Source organism: Choristoneura fumiferana, chromosome 10 (genome assembly GCF_025370935.1).
Source record: "Choristoneura fumiferana chromosome 10, NRCan_CFum_1, whole genome shotgun sequence".
NCBI classification, from domain to species: Eukaryota; Metazoa; Arthropoda; class Insecta; order Lepidoptera; family Tortricidae; genus Choristoneura; species Choristoneura fumiferana.
Window position 1 is genome coordinate 16,808,204 of NC_133481.1, and position 27,485 is coordinate 16,835,688.

The following is a 27,485-nucleotide window of genomic DNA, read 5'->3' on the forward strand; positions in this document are numbered from 1 at the left end:
ATTTCTTTACTAAGAGCAGCTCTGTTTAGGTATGCAAATAGCTTACACCTGCGTTTGTACCGCCGTTGTATAAATCCATATTTTTATCGATAAATATATTTCTGAAGTGGAAACTTATAAAACCAAAGAATATACAACATAGACAAGAATCGTAGAAAATTCTATCTTTTGACCATGGTTTTGATCGCGTAAATCAATCAAGGTTGAGTTGAATTATATTTTAACGCATTCCTCAAATTACAACGTGGTTTTAACTTGTTGCATGAAGAACTCCCCTACTAATTTCATGTATCTAGTTAGTGGTTGAGATTACGAGGTGTTGGAATAAAAATTACATAGCGGGTTATTATGTTACATAATGTTCGAGATGCATCTAATACACCAAGTTTGATTCAAATACGTCCAGCCATTTATTATGGAATGGTATTAAGCATACACTATAACTTTTCCTTTTACAATATTAGAAGTATTAATAGTACTTATTGTATTTATTTGTGGTTGTTGTGCTCAATAAAGAATATTTGTATTGTATTGTATTAGTAGGATTAACTGTTGCCAAGTTTGTAACTCATGATGTCAAAGGTTCTCCTGTCACGGGTGTGAGACCTGGCTCGTCAAGAAAGCAATCACCAGTAAACTCCGGTTTTTGTGAATAAAAGTGTTTGCAATCGCATATTAAGGAGTTTATTGGCCGCGAACCATTACAAATCACTAGCGTGGAGTTGACGAGCCAGAAGCAATTGATAGGATCCTTTTGAGGAAGTGGCGCTGGATCGGACAGTGTTACGGAGACCGATGCTCATCTCGCCAAGCAAGCGCTGGAGTGCAAGCTGCTGGTAGTAGGAGGCAGGCCGATGAATCACCTGAGACGGTCGGTTGAGAGGAGATCTCTAATTGGGTACCATTGGCGAGACCTAGAAGCCACAGCACAGGAGTGACGCATGGAAGTCCCTACTGCGAGCCCTATGTCCCTGCTGAGGGACTACAGGAATTCATCATCATCATCAAGTTTGTGTAAAGTTTTTCTATGGTGCAGTAACACTGCTCTGCCGGCCAGTACACACGAAGTAACGTTGAAACGAATGCGTGCTCGGGCACTTGGCAAGGCTGTGCTAATCACAACAGAAGGTTTAGTCTGTACGTACGATGCCATATCGGGGCCTGAGCCTTTTGTGTGACCAACATTATGATGACAGTGATGTTTTGCGTGCATTCTAAGCGTAAGTTAATCGCACGGTAGACTTTAGAGGTGGCCCCTTGTCTATCCATGAACTTAAAATGAAATGAAATTATTTTTATTTGCTTATTGTTCCTAATTATTAATTAACCCCCGACTCAAAAAGGGGGGTGTTATAATAAGAATAAAAAATTAATAAACATTTATTCAGATAACATGGTTCCACAAAAATACAAAGCAAATAAAACTATTACATCATTATATAATTAGCATTATTATAAAGCGCAAACATGTAAACTATTCCAGTGCCTAGCAAAGTTACAAGTTTGACGCCAATCGTCGGTGATACTGGAATACCGCGTAACTAGCTTTTCCATAAGGTATAATTTCCACTGCACTAACAGTACTAACTTTGTACTGTTCTGACAGTGAAAATTAGACCTTATGGAAAATTCTAGATACACGGTATTGCAGTATCACCGACGCAATGTCTGTCTGTGGCATTGCAGCTCTCAAACGGATAGGCTGATTTATAATTGAATCGTTTAGGTAATTAACTAAATGTAAACAAACTTCAAATTCAAATTCAAATACGTTTATTTGTCAAACATAGGTGAAAACATAGCTTAAATTAAAGAAGAATTTAAGAAGAAGAAGGTGAAAACAGGACGTGGATATAAATGACAGCAGCCATATTTGGTACAGTCACCAGCATTAGTAATATATGCCACAGCGGAGCGTGCAAAAATATCTGACACGTCCTTCCGGCCCTAGAAATAAAGTCGTATCAGATTTTTATGCACGCTTGTTGTGTCAGATATGAGTGCTGGTGACTGTACATTCAAGGATTTAAAACAAACTGTAGTGTATTTCAAAACAGAAATGTAAATGTTTAGATAATTTAAACTTAATAAGGCCCCATTTATTGGAGCATACTACCACAGAATCAAGAGCAGAGAGCTATCGAATACATACCTGACAAGGAATATTTTTAAAGCTAGTCGCATTTTCAATAATTACAAAGGAAATTGTGACGTATTTAGAAACAAATAGGGTTCAATTTCCAACTCAATGCAAGTGGTCGCTTAATCTCCTCTACCTTATTAAGGGTTAATGGAGGAATTTAAATATTTAAGACACCAATGGACGTTGTTTTGTTTACATTTAGTTAAATCCCTATCAAAACCAAGTATATATACGGTTTTATTATACGTAAAAGCAAGTATATTTGCATTATTCCTTAGCTATGTTAAATTTTTATCAAAATCAAAATTTTATGATATTATGGCTTGCAATGTTGTGGATCGCGAACAGGACTCCATCCAAACTTATATTCACCCCATGCTTCTCCTATCATTTCCCAATATTACCGAAACCGCTTAGCAGTTAAAGTTATTCGCGGAAATAAACAATTTTAACACCTTACCGACGATAAAACTGAACAACCTATTAACACTATAAGTTCCATAAGCAGTAAGAAAATCCAGTTGTTAGATAACCAACGCACAGAGGTCGGTACTAACACGGTACCACGTTCTAAATCGTCGTGACAACATCTCGAACTTCATGTGCATTGCTTTTTAAAACACGCTTACACATACCTGTCGCCTGACAGCCGTTCAGTGGACGTCGAATTTAAAATATCGCCGCCGCATTAGTTTTGGCTTGCGGAGTTTTGTGATGTGGCCTTGTTGGTTCTACGAAGCTGGTCTATGCTAGGTTGAGGACAATGCGGTAATAATTTGCCGCGTAGGTATTTTACTTGGTTGGTTACTGGTAAAGAGGAAACTTTTATGGTAATTTAAGTTAGACGTTAAAGTCTTGTGTAGACTGCACGCACACGAAAATAAGTATAGTAGCCAAACTTTGTTTTTATAATTCATTATTTCTTGTAAACTCAATCACTAAATTAGTTGACGAAAGCAACAACAACCAAAAGCAAGCAACATCTCATAGAAATATTAAGACCAATCGTGAAATAAATTTACTTGAGGGCACTAGTTTTGTCCCAGCTTTCTATCCCACGGGAATTCCAAAAAAAAAAAAACATTTTTTAGTGTTTCTCTATGATCCCTGATGAATATGAAGTTTCAAATCTTTAGCTCCAATCGCTGTTTGCTGTCTGTTACTTTGTCAGTCATGTTGCTCTTTATAGTATTAGATTAAAGTAGTACAGTCACCGATAATAATATCGGATAGAACAAACAACTTTAAAACCATCCGATACTCCCTACACTTATACAAATGGAACTGCATTAAATTATATAATTATTATTATTTAATTATGTTTTAAAAGCTTTTTCCTGTCAGATATTATAGACTGACTGTACTAAAGCATATTTTACGCAGAAGTTTCTAGAAATAATATCCTGTCAGTTGCTCATTAGAATATCAATTAACGTTTTAAACCTCTGCTAGATACGTCTTCTTGTTTAATTATACAATCGCACGAATCACAAGTTTCTAAGAGCTACCTAAATCTAAAGATTTAAAGAGCAAATCAACAAATAAAACATACGGCTAGCTCCGCTCCGGCCTAGCTCATCTTTATCAGCTCCAATGAGAGAGTATAGTTTAAAAATTGTCACATACACAAAACACGCAAACAATATACTGTGACGCGATCATTATGCTACAAGTGTACTCGTATTTACGTAAGTTATTGTTTTGAGGATGTATGCAAACTGTAACGTCGCTTTTAAGTTAAAAAACAACAAATCGGTAAAGAGGCTCGTTGCAATTTGAATCTTGATAAGTATAAGAAAAGTTCAAAGTGAGATTGAATCAGTTTTCAGTTACAACGTTTTGTTTTTAAATTTGTGACCGTCTTGGTGGTTACTCGCTCGAACTAATGCTGTGACAAAAAACGTACATTGCAAAGGCTTTAAGCAATTATCAGTTACGTACCAACCAGCATTGTGTTAGTTAAATTAACATAAAATTCCACGCTTTTTCGAGTAAATCACGGATAAATAAATGAGAGGTTGGCAACTCATCTGCAATACCCCTGGTGTTGCTAATGTTTATGGGCGGTGGTGATCTCTTACCATCAGGAGACCCACTTGCTAGTTTTCCATTCAGTCGAATAAAAAAAAATACTTATTTGTGACATTCATTACTGGAGGTACAAAAAAAATAACAAATTAAATAGGAACTAATGGCCCCAAGTTAACCTTATGACTGGCGTTGATCTTCTGTTGGAACCAGAACATGACGACGTGAATTAAGACTAAATATAATCAGCGGCACAAAATTTGGCCCACTCTTCATACAAAATGACCTATTACTGCATTTATTTGAGGGCCAGGTTTTTTGCCGCTCAGTATATTTACTAAAAAAAGAATGGGAAAGAATCAAATAGATTCAAGAGCTCAAAGACTGCTGGCAGCTCTTTGTTCCCAGACTTAGGACCTGTTCCACGACTCATAAATTCTATTTGATAGATATCTGTGATTGTGACGGCATCACACTTATTTGTCACATAGGTACATTTTATGAATGAGTAGTGAAACAAGCCCTTAAAGCGAATTCGGATTCGATCTGAATACGTACTGGAATAGTCGTAGAACTATTTGTGTATGCTAGTCTAAGCACTAGATCCAATTTTGTCATCCGAATTGACCAAATAAAATAGTTCTACAAGTACTCCGGGCCGTATTTTCACGGATTCGGATCGTTCTTTATGTCTTCTTTAACTTCGATATTGGCTGAATCATTCGCAGTATCAATGAAGCTCTGCACATGGGTGAAGACCAAAAAGCTGCACACAGGTAGTTAGAATTACCAAATGACTATTATTTTTTCCATTGTCTTAGTATGACACGAAAATTATCCATACAAATGTAAGTATGGTTAATTTTCGAGCATAGGTGGCTCAAGGGATAATTCACAACATAAAACCATGATTCAAAGACGCGACTCACAAAAAAAACGGCCAAGTACGAGTCGGACTCGTCCATCGAGGGTTTCGTCCAAATTTGTAGATGGGCCAATGAACTTTTCAGTTTAGCTTATTGCTATGGTAATGGCTCTCAAGTTACGATGGTATTAATCCCCTAAAAGTTAAGAGTTGTGACAATTTTAAGACAATTCCTTCATAGCTCATCTCCTTATCATGCTAATGGTATACATTGCAAACATTTTTCTCAGAGAGCGTTTTTGTCTGCATGCCTCCTGAGTTATATATTTGTGGAATAGAATAGTATACACTAAAAAGTTGATTGACCCAGGTATCATATCGGTAATAAAGCCATACACAACCTATGGAAATGACCGTCGATAAAAAGTGTGTCAATTGATGATCGTGTCAATTACCCCATTGAATTGAATTGTTCCCAGATAGTACTTAATACCTGTGTGTTTTCTTATGTTTGATTGAGGCTAATTAAAGATCAATACGACGAACTTTGCTCCTCGCGTTCCAATGCCAAATCAAATTGTGATTGTGACTAACAAACACTCGCCGAGAGTTACTATGTCCCTCTCTATCCAACTAGTCCAGGGTTTCTCAAAGTGGGGTACGCGAACCCCTAGGGGTTCGCTATTCGACGGTAGGGGGTTCGCGACAAGGTTTACGTGATGGTGGCTGCAAGACTGGCAAGATGAATAAGATTGGTTTTTGGAGTATTTTTGTATTTTTTAACTCCAAATTTGTTACTTATATGTTTGTTATTTTTTGTTGTTTGTTTCAGTTTGTATTTTCGTTGGCAAGACGATTCTTACCTATATTTGTTACCTATTATTGAAATAAATAATATACATCTTATTTAGTAACTTAGTTTCTCCAACAGCCATTTTAATTACTTTCTTTGGGTTGGGTTCGCTGTCGTCTAGAAAATTTAACAGGGGTACGTGGAGCCCATAAGTTTGAGAAACCCTGAACTAGTCCAATGAGGGTTTTCACAGAGGCGAAATATCGCTAGATGGCGTTAGTGTCGTGAGGTCCGTTTGACGTTTGCTCGTGATTGGTTAAATAACTAAATGAGCCAATCGCAAGCAAACGTCAACCGTCAAACGTACCTCACGATACTAACACCATCTAGCGATATTTCACCTCTGTGAAAACCCTCATTCGAAAGACACACAATCGGCGACAAACGTCGAATTGTAGTTATTCGTTCGGCCATCTTTGGTAATTTTTTTGGAATATATATTTTAGTTTAACAAAATCTAAGTGCGATTCTACTAAAGCATCTAAAAAATCTAACGCATTTTTTAAATAAATGAGTCTGTTCTTAGGTAAACGACGTAAACATAGAAATTGATTAATTTAAATTACCTTTCAATTGCAAAAACAAGTGAAACTCCAAAAAGTTATTTTTTCCACGCAACAACAAACTAAACACACCCCGTGTCAAGGGAGAGTAATAGACAAGACGTTTATGTCTCGTCCGCCGAAATCCATCCGACCGCGGCCGTGATGGATATTGACCATAGAGTAAAAACCACCTGGTTTATTAACTTGTGTGTGGCACACTGGGCTTGTTTCCTTTTTGCAATTGTATTTTTTAAGAGACTTGTTTAGTTTTGGGTGGAGTTTATTTTTGGATCGACGCATTTCCTTGCTTCGTCTTCATCGTGCTTTGAAGTTCTTTCTGAAGGGATTTTGCTTTAATGAAAGAACCCTTATCTAAAAACGGAAAAACAGCAATTTCAATGCACCATTTCTAATGATTCATAGTTAATTACATTCGACATGTTTTACGCATCGAATGATAAGAATAGGCATAGGTACAATGAGAATAGACAGAACTGGTCTACACAACATTAACATTCTCACGCAATTTCTTCACTCTACTGTGGACATGGTGCTAGGAGATGCGTCGCAATATAAGGTACGGTCTACATCCCGGTGTCTAATCTCTACCGGATAAAGAGCTAACAGTTTTTGAAAACCTCTAAAATAGATATCTTTTGTGACGATCTCGAAATGTAATACACGTATGCCAAATAGCCAGCATATACCTGTCCCAGCATTGCACCATCGACTCATTAGACAAACATTTATGTTATATTGTTGTCTTCTCACTAATCCTATTGTCTTTAAAATACATTAAAAAAACATCATGACGCATTGGTCATTAGCGAAACGCCAGCTTAAATAGATCGACCATTTTAAATTGTCTCGCTGTTACGTTGTTCTTCCTGGTTACGTTGGTTCATTTTGTGATGGTGTTTTGTATAAATAGTGTTGTCAGTTAACATAGCCGGTTCCCGAATGCCGATGCAGAAGTAATGTGGGAGAGACATGTCAATCTCCACCTGAGAGTGAAGCCGACTAGATCTGTGTATTGTTCCAGATGTATTTTGGTACTGGATATAATTAACTTCTCTACTTTAGCAGTCAGATACATGGAATCTTGTAAATAGGTGATTAGACTGTTATTGTGTACGTTATGAATGAGTTTGGATTTAAAAGATGCTATAATCTAATTGCCAGTAGGAGTAAGAGAATCTTGTTGATTTAACCTCCTTATTGTCTAGTTATATATATTTTGGTTTACTAATGTTTCGGCGAATAACGTTTGGCAACCTGTTTCATTTCGCAACTTTTCATTTCCCAACTGTTTAATATTTCTGAAGCTGTAAATATTTCAGGATTTTAATAAAACTAACCTAACCTAACCTAAAGGGTTCTACACGATGGCCCTGAAATAAATCCTGAAATATTTACAGTTTTAGAGTTTGCGAAATGAAAAGCTGCAAAATGAAACAGGTTGCCAAACGTTACGTTGCGAAAAGGCAGTACTCGATATATTTTAGTTCAAATCCCTCCGGTCTAACTGATAAATCAATAGCGCTTTAGTAAACCTTTAAAGCCTTGGGGGAGGCCTATGTCCAGCAGTGGACGTCTTTCGGCTGACATGATGATGATGATGAAACCTTTAAAGCCATTCTGGAAACATATATATCGACCACCTATTTGTCAAAAAACACTAATTCTTTGAAAAATTAATTAACTAAAACTAAGACACTCCTTCCGTTCTAATTCTTCTCCGCCATTACTCATTGCTATCGTCTGGTTTTGCTACACTGTGACCGTAGACTAGGTGATTTGAAAAGAATTAATTTTGATAAAAAATATTTACGAACAACCTAAAAATTCTGATACCCTATTAGTAGTGGAAATCTGGTTTTGCTCGAATCTTCCCCAATAACGGCACTCAGGCAGACTCTGGCAAACAGAAAGACTTTAAAAACACATATACTATCCCTCTTTTTCATCCGGGTTGAAAACATACGTCAAATATGTAAACAGTTCTGCTATCTACCTGCCTGAGGGGACTCATGAATGTATCGGAACGTCCCTGGGCGCAAAATCAAATGAACCGATAAGTAGGTAACTCAAGGTTGCTTGTTATGTGCATATATTTGCCATAATGCGGTTAAATGTATTCGGGGACCGGGGCTAAAGGAGGATATTTCACGTTTATGCCGCGTTGTTTTTCGAAGTGAAGTAAAGGCTTGCGCCGCTTGCTGCGACCACGTGTCCAGTTTTTTTAGAGACTGTTTTGAATAATTCAAAAATTCAATTATTCGAAATGAAAAAAGTCAATTTTAAATTTAAATTGATGCGAGTCCTCTATAGAGGCGAATGGGCAACAAAGGAAATAAATGTCTGCACTTCTATTAAAGATACTAGAATGTGTTATGTTTTTGTACGTCAAGGAAACTGAATCACGAACCAAGGGAACCGTTTTCATAAACCATTTCGCTAAGATTCTTTGGCAGATGTACTATGAGATGTCAACATGACATGACATGTAGCAAAAAGGTTCCACCCCGGTACGTGATTCAGTTTCCTTGAGTATACGTTAAATCTACTTACTGAAGGACTAGTTAAACTTCTTTATATTTCATGCTTTATTGTGTGGAAGATAATGCAGTTTTTTAGGGTTCCGGAGCCAAAATGCCAAAAACGGAACCGTTATAGTTTCGCCATGTCTGTCCGTCTGTCTGTCAGTCCGCGGCTTTGCTCAGGGACTAGTGATTTGTTTGCAAAATATTCAACTTTAAAGTGCAAATTGTCATTAAAATTGTGCGTCCCTCCCCCCTCTAAAATCTAAACTGGTGAACATTTGAAAAAATTCAGGATGGTAGTAAGTACTTCAAAACTATAACGGATAAGTTTTCTTGGGAATTATTAGTAGTTTAAGAGTAAATAGCAGCCTAAGGTATAAAAATTTTTTTTTATTCGAGTGGATGGCAAACGTGCAAATGGGTCTCCTGATGGTAAGAGATCACCACCGCCCATAAAAATCTGCAACACCAGGGGTATTGAAAATATACCTAAACTTGGAATATTCCGTACAAAATACGAAATCCGTAGAAAAATATTACTTAATTTTTTCGTATTGGCTACGGAACCCTATTTCGGGCGTGTCCAACACGCTCTTGGCCGGTTTATTATTTAATTCTGTATTTAGTTATGCCTTAACCTCTTAATCGCAATTTACGCTGTTATGTATTTCAGTAAAAGACAATGGTGGTATCCAAGCAAGCCTGTTTATTGACATAAAATGTACAGCTACCGACGTACTTATAAGTCTACCCACAAAAGTGTGTAGTACATCACATTTCATAGTCTTGAAGTATTAAACAATGACATCCAGAAAAGTCTCTTTTTTTTCAATTATTTTGCAGTACTTATGTCAATGTATCGCTTTCTTTATCAAAAAGTCGATGAAAATATGGTTACGGCATGCCATAGCCATAGCTACGGTTCTTTCTACACGTTACGTCTCAGGTAATGCAATAAAAACATTTTGATGGAGTTTTTTCTTTTTTTGATTGATTCTTGAAATAAATTCATCACCCTTCGTGAACTCTCACTCACGCTTCACTGCGATTGAAATTATCCTGTTTTTATTAGATTCAAACACATTTTAAAAAATGCCTGGTTGCTAATGCTAATGGGTTTTTTTAACCATCACTGATAATTTTATCATTGACTTCATCGTATGTTTTAAAAGTTTTTTTATAACAAATAATGTTAACCGTATTTAAAAAGTGTAAATTAAAAACGTGAGAAGAGTTGATAAATAATAATGAGACTAAAAGCTCGAAAAAAATAATGGAAAAAAAGTACTTCAGTAATTTAAATGTGGAACCAGACCACCACATCCACCAACCTCTAAAAAAGTACACCAATATAAAACAAAAAGAATTGCAATTTATTTCCTTTCTCATATCATGTACATATATGTTGAACATGGTATCCAACAGTAATATAACTTGAATCTGAACTGGATTTTGGCATAAGACATCCCCAGGCCTCGTCAGGCCCGCAGATATATCTTCAAATAATACTTACACCAAATGACAAATGGCCGGGCATTATTGCGATATCATATAGCGGAGATAATATTTTCTATGGACAAGACAAATTAATGCTATTAGCCACCAGCCACCGTCCTCCCAAACTCGCGTGCCATTGTCGTCCTACAGCGGGCCGTAAATGCCGTAATGCACGCGGAGGCAATAATTCACTATTTCCCACTCGAGGGGGGCAATCCCCCCACGGCTTAATATAGGCAATAACGCAACTTTTTCCGCCCCCCCCTATCCAGTAATTTCGTGAATTATAAGTCCATTATTCATGATCGCAGTGCCGATGCAATTCGGACAAACTTTACAGTTTTTTTTAACGGCCATTATTTTTTTATGCCGGGACAGTTTTTTTCCCTGTTTCCGCGTGCAAGTTTTTAATACGCTTTTGTGCGACTGCGATGCGATATTTTTAAAATTGGAATATTGAATTGAATAGTGCTTCGAGATATTTATTTTTGTAAGGATTGAATCGGCGAGTATAATGGTTTATCTGTGGATAATTTAAAAACGTTACGAAGTGAAACGTGCCTAAATGAATTATTATAAAAAAAGTTGTACCTACGTAACAAAATAGTAAACACAGGCGAGTCTGCAGTGAGTGCTAGTTACAAATTTAAGAGCGTTTATTCCTGCTGAGCTGGCAACGTTGCATTTTTGTTAGTTTTTCTCGATTATTCCATAAAAAAAAAATCTGATAGAACACTTCTTAATATATAAGTTAATGTGTCTACTCCAAAAATTTTTCGTGATAGACGTTTATATTCCTTAAAAACGAATTAATGTTTATGACCGGTTTTTAAAGAAAATAAAAGTCTATAACGAATAATTATTGGAGTAGACACATTAACTTATATATTAAGAAGTGTTCTATCAGACAACATTATTAATTTTCATTCAATTTTTATGGAATAATCGAGAAAAACTAACAAAAATGCAACATTGCCAGCTCAGCAGGAATAAACGCTCTTAAGAAGCAAAGTATAACGACAAGTTCATTGTTTTTAGACACTAGCCCTATTTATGTATACTTAAGGGGATTTAAGTCATTTAGTGAATATGGAACGTCGACTTATCTGAACATACGGACACCTTACTACTAAGAGTACATGCAACATGTTTTAACCTTCGTTTGTACCTACTGGTAATGATGCTTGTTTGGTTTGACATCAAAACAAGTGAACGCCGGTGAGCAAAATTAAACACTACCACATGTGACTTGACACTCTCAGCTATTTAGTCCGACCGAAACTACTATTTGCAACCGAAACCGAAACCAGATTTACACCTGATAGATGTTGTTCGAAGTTGGTTTCAATTTGAGCCTAGAAGCAATTACTTATTCAATGTAAAACCTAGCTCGGAATAAGGACGCTCTTTAATGTGGAACAACGTAGCCCCGAAAAATTCATACATGCGCGGGTGGCGGAGCCATTTCACGAACGCCAATTCCTCCCAAAAGCCGCAAAAAAGCCTAGATATCTAGGTTCGGTTTCAGTACTTCTTCTTTTAAGTCGCTACACTCTTGACCGTGGACGTGGACGTCGGCTGATGATCGGTAGTGAACCTTCATGGCAACTCTCTTGCGAAAGTAGTGTCTTAGTTGCCCCTTGCGTTCCGCACCGGAGAGTTGCAGTCAGGAGTTCGTTATTTAGCAATAAAAAGTGCTGTTGACGACTCTCACATTTGTTCCCTTAGGGGCTGTTTCACCATCCATTGATTAGTGTTAACTGACGGTTAGGTGTGATGCCGTCTCTATTTGTTTTGTTCGAATAGACGGAGACGGCATCACATTTAACCGTCGGTCAACGCTAATCAATGGATGGTGAAACAGCCCCTTACGAGTACGACATCCACGTAAAGAAATTGGTCCGTCCTATTTTAGTAGCTTCGGTAAATTCATAGACGCGCGGGTGGCGGAACCACTCCACGACTCCGATATCCGAGTTTTGGTTTCGGTATAACTTTCGGCAGGCTTTAAAACGAAACCGAAAATGAATCTACGGTGAAGCACTACACTATACTTACCTACTGCATAATGCGTTGTCACGTGTGCTCATACGCCGCTTTGTTTATATAAGATGTTCGCGTCAATTAATGCTAGCATTGACACCAATCGACAGTCAAGGGTGTTCGCGAGATATCAATGATGGACGTGGCCGCCTCGCCGCTGAACAGCCCTTTGACGTCGAACTGTAAACAGAATGATGCTCAGGAGCAGCATTGTTGTGACGCCTTTATATGGCGGCACTTTGTTCTATTGTATACAAAACTATGAGTACTATCTATTACTGAATACTAGAATTTTCCCGCGGCTTCTAATATTTAAACTGAAGTTCCAGAATTCTAATTGGTGCTTTCTTAAAAGGCCAGGAACAGCAACGGACCAATGATACGCTTGCTCGTTTGCTTACCTCTCATAATAAATAATAAATAATAATCCCAGACTATATACGTCCCACTGCTGGGCACAGGCCTTCTCAGAAAGAGGGCTTGGGCCGTAGTTCCCAAGTGCGGATTGGGAACTTCACACACACCATTGAATTGCTTCGCAGGTTTGTGCAGGTTTCCTCACGATGTTTTCCTTCACCGTAAAGCTCGTGATTTGCATGGAAATTCTAAAAACATACCTACATTGTAATCTTCATTAACGTTGCATAAAGAGCACTCGTGCCAAATTTCATGTCTCTTAACCTAGAGGTTGAAATTTCGAGATCTTATCTCGATCCCATGAGATATCGGGATTAAATTTACCTACCTATATTTTATTGAAATTAAGCTACCTGCATATCAAAATTTAATCCAATTCCGTACTATCGTTTCAGCGTAAAAGAGTAACTATATAGATTGAACATGATTTGCACTTGCATGTGGTAGGACCTTGTGCAAGGTCCGCCCGGATTGCTACCACCATCTTACTCGCTAATCCTGCCGTGAAGCAGCAGTGCTTGCACTGTTGTGTTTCGGCGTGGAGAGTAAGACAGCCGGTGAAATTACTGGCACTTGAGGTATCCCATCTTAGGCCTCTAGGTCGGCAACGCATCTGCAATACCCCTGGTCTCTTACCATCAGGAGACCCACTTGCTCGTTTGCCATCCAGTCGAATAAAAAAAATGGTTGGGTAGAACAGAAAAAGCCTCGTGATACAATGCATGACTATCTTATTTCTTATGCTACTGCCATGCTACGGAGATACGAAACGTCAAAATGATACAAACGTAAACCCACCAAGACACTACAACCTAATATATACAATTAGAGCTTCGTCGCTCAGTGGGAAAACGGTTCGTCGCAGGTTTCGTCATCGTCGCAGATGCGATCCGTCATCCGACGCTTCTACTTCACATTACCGTCATCGGATCCGTTTACACCACATCACCTGTACTACTCACGTAACCCCTTCAACGTCGTTGATAAGATACGAATTCCCGTGAACGGACGACGCGGTGACGGTAGATGGTGCCGCATTATTTTCATAGCGGATTTCGTCAAGCGTTTTAATGCATCAAGGTTTCAGTTTCTGTATTGTTTATTAAGACTTTTGAAAGGGGTTTTAATCGTTTGAACTGCTGCTAAGGCCGCTTGTAGACGTTCGTTATTTTCACCTGACAACGGACCATTTTTTTTCCGGACATGCGGTATTGTATAGCTTACATGTGTGTGTACATGCACGGGACATTTGTCCGGCGACGAAGCCATACAACACCGCTAATAACGATCCGTTGTCCGGTGAAAATGTCCGGCCTAAACCAGAAATGAATGGATACATGAACTGCATCTGCATCTGACGACCGGATAGCACAGTGATTATAGTACCTAACTGCAAAGTTTTAAGGTCCCGGTTTAGATTCCCGATCGGGGCATATATTTGTATGAAAAATACGAATTTTGGTATTTTTATCCGTTTCCTAGTACCAAACACAAGTTTTGCTAACTTTGGGACTGGGTTAATTGGTGTGAAATATCACGTGATATTTATTTTAAGTAGTTTATTTATTTATGTACCGCATAGACGCAGTTATTGTACACATGTGGGCAAGGTAAAAAAGGTAGGTACATACTTAAGGACTAGCCTTATTTTTCAACGACCCACATCCAATCGAAAAAAATCGCGTTTCTAAACAATGCCCCTTCATTAGTTGAAACTCGACCCGCGTCCTAATAAAGGCTATCAAACAAAACGTCTGTACTAAAAGCCGAACATATCCGAAGAAAGCCGAGCGTGTCCGGAGACGGCCGAGTATATCCGGCTTTTGACGAATGAGAGTCGTGATGTCCGGTGTTTAGGCGCGTAATGACACCACGGACATATTGGGTGGTATATATTACAAGTCTCTATTATTTCGAACTTGCGTGAAACTTGTTATTATCCTGTATTGTTTAGAGATATACTTCGTGGCATGACAACGCCCAAATGATGGAAATATTATTAAAAAAAAGCCGTGGTGGCCTAGTGGTTTGACCTATCGCCTCTCAAACAGAGGGTCGTGGGTTCAAACCCTGGCTCGCACCTCTGAGTTTTTCGAAATTCATGTGCGAAATTACATTTGAAATTTACCACGAGCTTTGCGGTGAAGACATCGTGAGGAAACCTGCACAAACCTGCGAAGCAATTCAATGGTGCGTGTGAAGTTCCCAATCCGCACTGGGCCCGCGTGGGAACTACAGCCCAAGCCCTCTTGTTCTGAGAGGAGGCCTGTGCCCAGCAGTGGGACGTATATAGGCTGGGATGATGATCAATTTATGTGGATTTTTGTAAGACAGCCGGTGAAATTACTGGCACTTGAGGTATCCCATCTTAGGCCTCTAGGTTGGCAACGCATCTGCAATACCTCTGGTGTTGCAGATGTTTACGGACAACGGTGATCTCTTACCATCAGGAGACCCACTTGCTCGTTTTCCATCCAGTCGAATAAAAAATAAATAAAAAAATGGAGGAGTAAGATAAGAGTTGTTGTTCATTGATATGGACCTCGACGAAAAAGCGTCCTAGTCAACCAAATATTTAAAAAAATCTCAATACTTTGTGCACGAATTAATCGATGCATTCATCGATGAATTAAGAAAAGTGGCCAAGTGCGGTCAGGGAGTCCCCTTGGCCACACCTGATCGCACCTGGCCACTTTTCTCAATTCACTCCCACAAAGACATTTATACAATACTTCGGACTCCAAGCCTCAATACAAACCAAAGGTAGTCTCGCACCGGCCCGATTCTCGTTGCGGCGAACGCGTTCAATCTCAATGATTGTTATTGCCAAGACGGGCGTGACCGCGGCGACGTTGATGGATAGAGGCTCGACGCTGAAAACACCCGCGCCACGAGTGTGATTAAAAATAATTCCGATGATGAAGAAAATTATAAGGAACTTGGCCCTTTTTTTCGGGGTAAAAATACGGTATCTATTGGACTATTTTTTGTTTACTTTGTAAATCAAAGCTTATCAATGCGTGTTATTTAACAGTAAAACAATTTTTAAGCTGACTTTACCGACTTATAAAGTTACAAAGGATTTCAAATCAACATTAGACAGAGAAAGATGTACTTGCATTTGTTGTCACACGCAAGTAGTGCCGCTCTTACTGCATAGAGAAAAGCATTTCAGAAAATACAACAAATTAAAATTTTGAACCAAATTAGCATTCCAAAAAACCAATCTTAATCAAATCTTCCGCAGGTGGTAGGACCTTGTGCAAGGTGATTGCTACCACCATCTTGCTCGCTAACCATGCCGTGAAGCAGCAGTTTTGCACTGTTTTTTTATGGAGAGTAAAGAAACCGGTGAAATTAATGGCACTTGAGGTATCCATCTTTCTAGGTTGGCAACGCGTCTGCAATCCTGGTGTTTCAGATGTTTATGGGCGGTGGTGATCTCTTACCATCAGGAGACCCACTTGCTCGTTTGCCATCCAGTCGAATAAAAAAAAATATAGCATTGATCACTTTTTACAATGTGGTCCAATTCCAAAACCATTTCGAGGAATAGGTTTATTCAATCATTTTATAACATTTTAGTTAAAAAATACTTAATGATCGTGTGTATATTTGCAAAATAACGTTTGACCTTTGTTTGACTTTCATCGTAAATAAACGTTATGTACTTAACTAAAAATCCTAAAACCACTGCCAGTAGAAACTCGTTTTTTCAAATTGTGACCAAAATAAACGCTGTTATAACGTTATGGCAACTATGGTCAGCCATGATTCCGGTAACTTATAAATACCTAAGATAAAAAATTTAAAACCCAACTAAAACCAAAATCTTTCAAATAGGTGTCTTAAATTCGCCTATTTATAAAAATATATATGTTTTTTTTTTTTGAAAAATTTAAGAGTTGTCAAATACCATATTTCTTTTAGTTGACTAGGAGTAGAAAAAGTAAAAAATATCATATGTCAGCCATTTCGAAATATTCACTCAGCTCTCAGAGCTACTAGCAATAACCTAACCAACAAAAACCTAAACCGATTTTGTCATATCTAAGAACCATCGCTAGAAAACCTGCTTTCAAATAGAAAAACCGCATTCAAATCGGTCCACCCAATTAAGAGCTACGGTACCACAGACAGACACACACACAGACACACATAGCGGTCAAACTTATAGCACCCCTCTTTTTGCGTCAGGGGTTAAAAATAGAATAAAAGAGACCCAGAACAGAACTCCTTTTATTAAAAAAAATAATGTGCAGTACAATGCAACGCAATGCAACGCACCCCGGACGTAGTGGGTATGCAACCGCACGGTTTCTACTACGCGGCCGGCATATTTTTAAACGCGCCCGCAAATATATCACACAGTTATGCGTTTCCTGCATTGTGATTATGTAAAATTGCATTTTTATGAAGTATAAGTGATGATGATTTTTTTCGATGAAATTGTTTTGATACCCGTTTTGTCCCTTTGAAATTGAAATTTTGCTTTATTCGTGACGAAATGGGTAAAAATAAAATTAAAAATTGCATGTCACGAATTTTTTTACATTTAACTGACCCGGGATTGATCCCTATCTCACCTGATGAAAATTGCAGATGAGGCCAAATGGTGGGATCAGCAGACTGTCGGTCTGACGAACGGCGCTGATCTTCCTTTGGGGGCATCTGTCATAGGGCATTTCTCTGTTTTTTTTTTTCCGTAACTTGCCCTTTTACAAATATAAAATTACGGGAAATCATTGATCTTGCAATGATTTAACAATAGTAGATTGTACAACAAGAGCATAAAACGAGCCATTTTACCCAAGACGTTACCGGTACGGCGAGGGTGGATAGACACGTCGAGGGGAAAATGGGTTTAATGCTTGAGTTTTACACTCTGCTTTTCACTTCGATGGCGAGGAAATGAAATAGAAACAGTGGAAACAATTGTTCACTTACTATGTACTTTTTATTGTTCACGCATTACTATTATAATTATAAATTTTTAGTTTTATTGATTTATTTGGATTGATTTTCAGTTTTGTATAAATTAAAAATTTCTAAACCTTGTTTGTTTGTGGCTGTTTACACCTGATTGCCTTGGTCTTAGACGAAGATTTTACTTTATGCACTAGAGTATAAAAAGTCATTTTATGTCGCCTAGATACAGCATAAACACGAACTTTACGAGCATGAGAAGTGAATATTAAGTACAATACAATAAGTAACTCTTTATTACACACCACATTAGTAACCTATAAAGTTAAATAAAAGCTTGTAAAAAAGCTATCTCTTTTCGTGTTGAACTAAATGACTGAAAATAACTCGCTCGTGCTTGAAACTAAAAATGATCTGTCGGACCAAAGAGCACAGATGAAGAAAGGTCGTTCGGATTCCCGAACTCCCCGCATTCCAGTGACGGGTCGTTGGGATATTCGGCATCTTTCAGGACCTCACGTACGGAATCCGAATTCGATATCGAAAGTATTGAGGGGGTATTTTCATTAAATGAGATAGTCGTGGGTACGTTTCAGTCGACACGTGTGTTACGTTGGGTGCCTTATCGTTAACACTTTAACTATCCATGCATTACAAGCAATGCACCGTCAAACTAGCTCTGCCATGCCACGTCTAGGTGACGTCAAAAATGGATGATTCTGTACATTTGTGCATTATCTGTAATGCACGGACGTATCGACCATGAGGGACATTTAACACATTCACTGCCACCTGACTCCCACAGGTGCCACCGACTCACATGTGCGTTCAAAATGTATGAATAATTATGACAGCGGCACTGGGCGAAGTTCCGTAAACGCATATGTGCGTCATTGGCAGTGAATGGTATTGTATTGTAAAACTCTTTATTGTACATAAAAACACATGAAAATAACAGAACACAGGATAATAAGATGTACAAAGGCGAACTTATCCCTTAAAGGGATCTCTTCCAGTCAACCTTTGAACGATTGACAGGATATCAGACACAAGAGTAGACACTACGAGTACAATGAAAAGATAAAAGAAACGAACTTTCAAATTAACTCAAACAATTCATTATAAATACACATACATGCATATATAGGTACACACTAATGCATAATAATAAAGTCAATAAACTAATACATATCAAGGCAAATAAACTACATGTAAAATACATAATATATACATATACACCACACATACACAAAACAGAACACACAACACTGCCTCTTTAAGATTTTACGAAGAACTGTCAAGGCTGTACGCCCTTAAGCGATTCCGAATGGTATCATAGCTCTGTCTTTTATGAGGCAAGGAAGACAAATGTATCACCTAATCTGATGGTAAATGATCCCTCTTTCCATGGATACCTGTATTGTCGTCCTGCGAATAGTGTTTCATGTGCAGGTTGAACCAGTCTAATTATGACCGTGCGCGACCCAGTGATAACTTCTTATTGTTAACGTTACGACATCGTAAAAGATATATTACAATGACATTTACTGTGAGAACGTCCTAAAGTTGATTTATGATATGAATTACGATTGATAATACAACTGATTCGATTGTAAGTATTAAATACGAGTACAACGTGCCTCTACTCTCTGCACAATGACCGAAATCCGGAGTTGACTTTCCTTGTGAATGTTCTAATATTGTAAATTATTTGATTAGATGAATATAGGTACAAATAAACGTCAGCAGGTGCAAAGATCAGTAGTTTGTTTTCTATTAGAACATCAACTGTACTAGTCCGGGAGCTGATAGACATTTTAGAGTAAGTATTTGGTATTTAAAAATAAATATTTCGAAATATTCAATCTTAAATCAGTATTTTTTCTGTTAAAACGGTGGAATTTGATATGCCGCTTTGGGCATAGGCTAGAAATACCATAAACAAAACGTTCTATTCATCTTTTTCCAGGGTAGAGACACGTTGTATATGTAAGCGATAAGGCCGACTATTGCTTACCTTAGAAAATCTCTATGTATATACCTTTGTTTTCTGTACTGCTTACTGTGTTTGTGTGCAATAAAGAGTTATTGTACTGTACCGTCAGCCAAATAAGTGGTCTATCAATTTTTAAATAAGTTCCTATCAAATGAATATGTCGCTAAAGTTGAACATTCAAGTTGACAGACATGTCTATTGGCATTATTGATTTATGATATGCAAACTATTATCAACTTTAGGGTGGTAGACCACATATTTGGCTGACGGTGCATAGATAACACTATAATTGTTAAGCCTATTTACCCACATAATTGCGGATCGCGATAAATATTTTTAGAAATAAAGGCTTATAATGAAGCTTATAATCAAAATCAAAGTCAATTTCAAATTGTACCGCATCAACAGTCGCAGAAGATTCATTCAACCAATTGTATATTAGTAGCTTATCATGTTATAAACATAGCGTAACAGTCATAAACTCTGCAAATCATCAGTAAAACTCAACTGAGCGAAACCATGTAGTTTTCAATCATTTCAATTTTATCGCGATTTGTAACACATTTAGTACGCTTTCAGGACTCATTTGTAGCATACACGTAAATCACATGAAATGTTCTATGGTTTTCAGTAAAATATTACGTCTTTGGACAATTTTTAGTGGCCTTACACTAAAAATGAATTCTATATAGTCACCTACAAACAGAGTTAATTTTTAGTATAAGGTGTCAATTACTGCTCACACTTCATTGAAGGCCTCCTTATAGGTACTAAACTTAATTCTTATACTAAAATTAATTCTGGCCACCTGTAAATAGAATTCAGTTTTAGTAATAAGGCGGCCAGTTATTGAAAGGTGGTCAGTAATTGATGATTTAAGACGTAAGAAAGAAAGAAATGTTTATTTGTTCAGAACACGCACTGATGTTGGTTTCTATGATAGGTAGATTTTAAAATTTGTCTAGGTTCTTTACCTAAGTTATCAACGTAAAACACGGTTTTTTTTTTAAGTATGACTTTATCTTCCTAACTTTTAGGTACGTATTGTTCTTTGCTGTTGACACCTCATTGCCTTGGTCTTTGCTGAAGATTTTACTTTATGCACTAGAGCTTATAAAGTCATTTTATAAAACATAGAACCAGCATAACTACAAAGATTGCGAGCATTATTAGAAGTAAAAAGGTATAGTTTCCAAGTATCGTCGGATCAGATCAGAGCGATTCTGCGCTCCGCGTCGCGGGGACAGTTTGTGTTGATTTATTATTAGTGGGCTATTTATATACTTTCACACTCCTCTATAACAAGTATGCGGTTTATTTATAAACAAAATGTTGGTATTGTGTGATTAATGACGGCATTTCATTCTTATGTTACCAAGTGTTTGTTTTTACGCGTCGTAAACAGTTTTGAATCGGTATGCGAATCATTCAATGTAGGTAGTTAGTGATAAAGTAATTTACAAATAGACATTTTGTTAACTGTATATATATAGATGTAGCTTGTTTTGATGATTCATCTCATTCTAATGATCTTGATAGTGATCACCATTTACATGTACATCACCATTTGTTTAAAATAAAGTACCTACTTTGCAATGTAGGTACATACCACATATCCTCATCTTCATCACAAAATCGTAAATGACAAATTTTGCCAAAAAAGAGACTGAGGTCAAGTGGTTCTAGAAAGAAAGAAGGCATTTATTCACTTATACGGAAGACACACAAATACAATAAAATTTACACAATTACACACAAATAAACCAAAAAAATACATGAAAACACACGTGAGTAACATAATACACAATTTTGTGAGTCCCCGCAAAAGCGAAACGTTCGCTGACTCAGCATTATGCTGAAGGGGTTAAACGCCTGCAGCGCTGATTTTCTGTCAGAACCGTCTAAACGTCGATCTAAATGCACGATTGCACTAAATAAATCCAATTATATCAAATATTTACGCGACTTTGTTGTTTAAGGGCGATATAATCTTGTATACCTATAAAAAGGATCACGTTCATATTTAATTTAATTTTTATTTATTGGTTTGCCAACAGATATAACACCATTAAAATAGCAGAAGGTCGATGTGTTGGTAACATAAACAGTGTTAATATTTGACTTAATGATAGACAATTTAAACCTAAAACTGGAGCTAGAGACTCGAATTTTTACTGACATACTCGTATTCCTTGAAGATCATAAAGGATGGCAGAGAACTAGCCAATTTTTTATTCTTTAACAGAAGCGAAACTGTCAGTTAAAGCTAACATAACAAGCATCAACGAAAGCACGATAACTCCCGAAGGTTGTTGGTATTTTTCGTCTTTTGGACTTATCAAATATCATCTATAACCTTTACCGTTACTGACTGACAGACATACAGTGCAGAGCCTAACCTTGAGAAGCTTGAGTCTTGAAATTTGGCAAACATTATTATGGATAGAAGTCCACTAAGAAATAATTTTTCGGTATTCTTAAAGCAGCGTTTCCACCAGAGATGTGCGAGGATGTGTTGCGAGAAATATGTTTTTCATTAACCAATAGAAACGCTTTATTTACCTCGCCTCGCTCCGCTCGAAGCTGTTTCCACCAGAGATGTGCTGTGCGAGGATGTTTAAATGAAGCGTTTCTATTGGTTAATGAAAAACACATCCTCGCACATTACTGGTGGAAACCCTGCTTAAGACAAGTAGAACTAGGCCACTTTTTTAATCCAACTCAGTACCAGTTTACAATAGAACAAAATATAGAGAATATCAATACACCGGCGGCATGGTTATATCCTTGACTGTACGTGTCGTGTTTAAATTAACCAGTCATGTGTTTCCAGCATCGAAACGTATGCAATAATACAATAAATACATTAAATTGAAAAGCAATAATTGCTTCATTACAAATCCAGACAGATATGCCTCGCGTTTCAGTTTATTTTGCAAAATACACCGGCCGCGTTTCTGTCCCGCTGGCCGTCCTTTTACGAATTTGTAATTTATTTAAAATTGCTAACAGACAGTGAAATTCCACGTTTTTTGAGAGAAAATTATTTGAAACAGATATTTTTTCAAAACCTACCGACTAAACATCATCATGATTATCATTTATCAGCCGTAGGACCTCCACTACAACATAGGCATTTTAGGCATCCACATAGACCCCCCCCCCTCCATAACCTACTACAAACTAAACCTACTATTGGCAAAACTAAATTGCGAGTATTTTGGGATTGTGAAGCTCGATCCAATGTTTGTTCTTATTCACCTTAAGGACACTTCAAATGAACATTTACCATGAAGACCTCTGACACTCAGGATCATTAGTAATTGAGACTTTATAGCGAACACTTTCGAGTCGTTTGTTATGTCAGAAAGTTGTACCTACTATTTAAAGCCTCTTATGCTACTTACACTTAAAACTAGAAGTGCCTATTAGTTTATTTGTCTAACGGTGCTCGTATGACACTCGGAGGTATTCGTCGCCACTCGGCACGGATGCCTATCGCATCGGGTTATTGATCCTTACCGTTTGTTTAAAATTCCTTGCGCGCGCGCCGCGTCCGGACCTCGCGTGTGGGAGCTTTCGATTTGTTTAAAAAGTTATTGTCTTCTGTATTCTATGGTTGTTGCTGTCTGGGTATGCGTTTTCAATGTGACTAACAACAGACAGACGAACAGAACAACGAGAAAGTCGTCGAAATTGCGACAGATAAAAAAAACAAATCGCATCAAAAACATTTGTAATCTGTAATTTTTATTCACAATTGTTGGTCGTTTATTCACAGTAAAATGTTTTAAGTTTTGGTTGTTGTGAATTTAAATGATTCACACACGACAAAAATCTTGGCGAATCCGAACTTTTTAATTTTCTGATGTGTATTTTTTTGTTGAATACAAACAAATTATGCACCAAAGAAAAAAAACTTCAATGTAAACTTGCGAATAATCGATATCACAAAAGGTTCACTGACTTTTCAGTAGCTTAGCTACTCGTAACCTAAACATTCTTCTCCGTAGCTATAGAGCCAATTCCATTTCAATTACCTAAGAGCTCTGAATGTAGACGAGAGCGGAACCGCCTCTGTTAGGCTCTCAGTCCCACCGATTAGAATAGGTGCGGCACTCGGTAAACCTATTTTGCATCCGACACTTGGTTAAATTGGCTCAATTAGCAAGCATCCGCGCCGACCTGCCGCATCCGCAAACGGCCAAATTATTTACACCCACACCAACGTAGCCGATGAAAAAAAAGTTGGCAAACGTCAAAAAAACACACGCCCGCCAGCCGGTCATTCATGAAGTTTGTAGTTACGCTATTTCCACGGTCGTAGCAGGAAGTCATTGTAATTTTATATGTTTACGCGTTTTAGATTTGATTGCCTGTTTACTGTGGATTTTATGGACGATTACTATTTGCAAATAAGCCGTGAATAATATGCGGCTAGATAAGATTTATTTTCGTGTGTTTTGATTGAGCTGTCTCAAATAAAATAATTGACCGTGGAATGGGAGCCGATGTTTTCACTTATTCGCGTCTATTTATGTTTTAAACTTTGTAATTTGGGAGTAGCAGATAAATGTAAAAGACCACTTTAACTTAACGTGACAAAAGAATCGTCTGCTCTTTTGAATTCGTTTGAATACTTGACGTTTAGATGGATACTAAAATTTCCCAAGTCACCAAGATTACCTAACCGCTTAGCAATAGTGCTAAGAAGGTCAAGGATGGAGTTGACAATAACTATTGTGAGCACAATGCGAGACCATCGCTTTTCTAGTTTTCACACAATTACTGGCCTCATGATTATTTTATGTAAGCATAAGATTAGGATTAGATCGTGAGGAAACCTGCACAAACCTGCAAAGCAATTCAATGGTGCGTGTAAAGTTCCCAATCCGCACTGGGCCCGCATGGGAACTATGGCCCAAGCCCTCTTGTTCTGAGAGGAGGTCTGTGTCCAGCAGTGGGACGTATATAGGCTGGGATGATGATGATGATAAGATTAGGAATTAGAAACCGGCCAAGTGCGAGTCAAACTTAAGCACCGAGGGCTCCGTACAAATATGTTGGTGTATGAATGTACAGTGTTAGTAGAAAGAGCCCCTCTCCTAAGCAAAATGTAGGTACGCAGTGCGGGATAATTTTAAATGCGGAATAAACTACAGAGATATTTTGGTTTTCACGTATTCGTCATGCGCATTTCAATGAAATTGAGCTATCAACGCATAGTTCTTATTACGTCCTTTTTAAAGGCATAGCTTGTGCTAAAAATAGGAAGAAAAATACTTAAGTACGCTTGTCATGTCGGATTACAGTGTATGAAGTGACTCATAATATCCGGCGCGCGGCGACCCCAAATTGAATCGCGCAGTAATTGTTTATCATACAAACTAGTTTACGCTGCGCCCGCGCCACTTGCTCATACTTTTTAGGATTCCTTTCCGAAATAGCAAAAATGTAACCCTTATTTTTATGCTGATAATGTTGAAGTGGAGAGATGAGATTTGATTGAAAACACACATAATGTCGTGCATAATTGTAATAACTATAATAATGCTTATCAAATGACGTAAATCTCGTGATAGATTTTATGGTGGCCTAGGAATGTAACTGTTTGTTTGTACTTTAAATAGCACACTCAATTAAATTAAATCCAACCTCTGGAAAGGCTTTACGCATAGTCAATGGCTGGCGCTACGTAAATTTTACCTTTTGACCTGTGGGGGTTACTACGAAATTCGAAAATCGAACTTTGTATCGTGCCTTCCCTCTCACTCTCGTATTAAATAATATAAACATCAGCGGGACGCCGGACGGCACGATACGAAGTTCGAATTTTGCACTTCGCAGTATGGGGCCTGTGATTGTACCCCAGGTAATATCACCCGTTCCGGTAATTTGATCTGATTCGGAACTATCGGGCAACATTACCGGTATTAACCCTTTGACTGCCGCGCGGGGTAAAGCGACATTGGATGTGCTGCGAACGGGCCAAAGGTAATTTTGTAGTAACGCGGTAAAGGGTACCATTAACGATCGGTCATTTTGCCTGTGTAAGGATTTCGATTATTTATTTTCGACGCTTTCTTTATTTTACGATTCGAAGTCATTTTAGTAATTAAAATTCTTACTTCCTTACATTATAAAGGTGAAAGTATATTTTGTCTGTCAGATCTTTACCCTTAAAACGCTGAACCAATTTATTTATTAAATGGCTTTGGTATAAAATAGTTTGAGAACCTTGGACGTTATGGACATAGGAAAGTTTTTACTAAAATAAATTGCATAGCTCCCTCGGATATCTAGAAACATTTTATTCGTAGGTGAAGTCCCGGGCAAAAGCTAGTTAACGTATTCACTGCCACCAACGCATATATGCGTTTTCGGAACTTCACCCAGTGCCGCTGTCATAATTATTCATACATCTTGAACGTGCGTTAAGAACATTAGTAACTAGAAAAGAGTAACGTGATAGTGACAGAATGAACTGTCTAACCACGCAGCTAGAAACTATTTCTTGAGGATTTTAGAGGAATTCCCACGGGATAGGGAGTAAATGAAGACTATTTAATTTTTGGATAAAATGGTGAAATTTCAATCGAACTGTCAGACTTAACGATTTCCGTGAGCAAAGCCGCGGGTAAAAACTAGTGAATCATAAATCGTAACCATTTAAAAGCAATTCTAACTATAAACTAAATCCCGTCATCGGAATTAATCGCGAAGACAAATTACTACCAATAGCCCATAACAGCCATCCTACTATTAGCATTACCACAAATTCGTCATAAACTATCATACTGTGTCATTGTCTATTGTAGTTCGTATCCTTATCCAACTGAGTGTGGTAGAAAGGGACGCACTGAGCGACAAGCGATACACGCCAAGTACGGCTATTAATTAATGTCGGCATGTTTGACTTGCGGAATGTCAGTATGTCACACCTCGAAGATATGCGAATGATTGTTGCTGGCCAGGCGTGGTTTGTTTAAGCTAGATAATCCATACTATTACTAATATACTATACTAAATATACTAATACTAATAATATTATAAAGTGAAGCGAAAGTCAAAAGTGAAAAGAAAGTCTTTCACGTCAAAACGGAGCGACGGATTGTCGTGATTTTTGCCATGGAGATAGTTTATGAGCCAGAGAGTGATATAGGCTACTTTTTTTCCGGAAAAATGCACAGTTCCCGTGGGAACAGCGAGCGATAACCGAATTTCACGCGGGCGAAGCATCGTGCAAAAGCTAGTGTAGATATAATAGTCAATATTGGGGGGGGCCCACTGAGCTAATTGCTGCTGCGCTCGGAACATGTTTTTCGGTTGTTTTCTGAGCATATGACGTACAGTTGAGGACAATGAATCACCTCGTGCGGTCAAAGACTTTAATTCATGAGCCATCATGGAACCATTTCACAGTAAACGTCAGAGTGACATCGCATTAATTAACAACGAAATCGTAATGACTTTTCCTTTGAAAATCAAAATTTGGCTCATAAATCAAAGTCCTCCACCGTACCTGATTCTTAGTAGGACCTTTTCATATTCAACTTCGCTATGATGTCATAGCAATCGATTCAGTAGTTGAGCCTTAAAAACGGAAGAAACAAAGTCACTTTCGCATTT

The 27,485-nt window shown here is 37.8% G+C and overlaps 1 protein-coding gene across 9 annotated transcripts in view; it reads left to right on the plus strand.

Moving 5' to 3' along the window:
* Positions 1–27,485, plus strand: part of LOC141432186 (CUGBP Elav-like family member 1) — a 531,549-nt gene that overhangs the window by 456,996 nt on the left and 47,068 nt on the right. The window lies entirely within an intron of this gene.